At 44.8% G+C, this 1,731-nt stretch overlaps 1 pseudogene; it reads left to right on the top strand.

The window, feature by feature from the left end:
* Nucleotides 1–283: 283 nt before the first annotated feature.
* Nucleotides 284–412, top strand: LOC130283580 (U2 spliceosomal RNA; annotated as a pseudogene).
* Nucleotides 413–1,731: the final 1,319 nt, after the last annotated feature.

The raw sequence follows: 1,731 nt of genomic DNA on the forward strand, positions 1-1,731 counted from the left end.
CCCCATGTCCCCCTGAAATTATTGCTTAGTAGTTTGGCCCTGGGATCTGTTCCCTCCCTACCCACATGGTCTCCTACGCTCCTCCCCAATCACAGATTGCAATATATGGTTATTCAAATTTGGTGTTTTTCTCTTTCACGATTGAGAGGAGTGTTAGTGTAGCATGTGGTGCGATGCATAGTTTAGGGAACCTGTGTTATGTATTGTACTGTCATGCTTTGTGTGATTGTAATTTACTGTATGACTTGTACTGACTGAATGATCATAAAAGCTAATTCAAAAGAGCCCTTCTTGGCCTTTTGGCTAAGATCAAGTGTAGAATCTGTTCTTATCAGTGGTTTAGTCTCTGCAACTGAGAGGGATGGATGTCTGCATGTAGAGTGGCGGGTGTCTTTTGGCCAGTGAACCATTTGCTCCCTCGGGGTCTTGCCATGAGGCTGGGGGTGTAAAGTTGAGGTACTTTTGTGCCTCAGGGAGAAGTGATCCTGTGGGACCTAAACTCACTGGGGAAGGCTTCTTACTGAGTGGCAACACTGCACCATTTCTCTTCACCTTTAGCACACACCCTTTAAATCTAGGCTTTATATATTTGGCTTTTTCTTCCTCACTGTGCCACTTTTTGCATGTAGTGCATCACAAGGATTGCCTTTTGGCTAAGATCAAGTGTAGTTATCAGGCAGTCCACTGGTAGGAATAGGTGGCTACATGGAGCAGCAGGTGTTCCGGGGTGTACGCCACGTAACCAGCTCAATGGCTGCCCTGATGTGACCTGTTCTCTCCGGGTCTGTGGAGGGTCTAGAGCAGAGGTACTTTTGTGCCTTGGGGAGTGGTGACCCTGAGGTGCTGACACTCACTGGGTGTTATAGCTCACACTCCTCATCCTTGGTATCCTGGTATTCTGGCTAGGGTCAGGGAAATATTTATAGATCTGTCTGGATGACTGGGCAGTATATCTGCACTTATTATTATTATTATTTTTTTTGTATGTTACTGTGCCACTTTTACGTGTTTGTTTTGTACACAGGATTTGTCAGGGTGCGGTAGCGCTTCTGGGTGTTCCTCCTGGCGGTGTAGGGGGGGTTTGTTTGGGGGGCCTCTCTCCTGTTGGAGAAGGGCTTAGGCTTCTTTCACACTACAAAATTACTCCGTTTTAAAGATCCGTACGAAATTCCGTCTGAAAACCAGCTGTAAAACGGCAGTAACAAAATCCCTTTATAGTATATGGGATTTTTCTAATAGCCGTTTTAGCTCGTTGTTAATAACGGCCGTCATTTTGTGACGGAAGATAGTAACGGGAGAAATAGCGCATGCACTATTTCTCCCGTTACTATCTTCCGTCACAAAATAACGGCCGTTATTAACAACGAGCTATAACGGTTAAAACGGCTATTAGAAAAATCCCATAGACTGTAATGGGATTTTGTAACTGACGTTTTCAACTCATTTTCCCACAGAACTTCGTATGGATCTTTAAAACGGAGTAATTTTGTAGTGTGAAAGGGGCCTTAGCAATAGACTGCATTCTTGTGCACGTTTTCTTGCACTTCGGGTGATAGAGAGCACGTTCCTTGGCTCTTGAAAAAGAAAACATAAAATCACAAGGATTGTCAGGGTGTGGTAGCCCTTCTGTGTGTTCCTTCTGCCAGTCTAGAGGAGATGTGTGTTGCCATTAGGTTCCACACCTCCCTGAAAATCTCTGTTGTTTTCCGCTTCAATAGGGATGCCATCTTT

This window comes from Hyla sarda, chromosome 7 (assembly GCF_029499605.1).
Source record: "Hyla sarda isolate aHylSar1 chromosome 7, aHylSar1.hap1, whole genome shotgun sequence".
NCBI lineage: Eukaryota > Metazoa > Chordata > Amphibia > Anura > Hylidae > Hyla > Hyla sarda.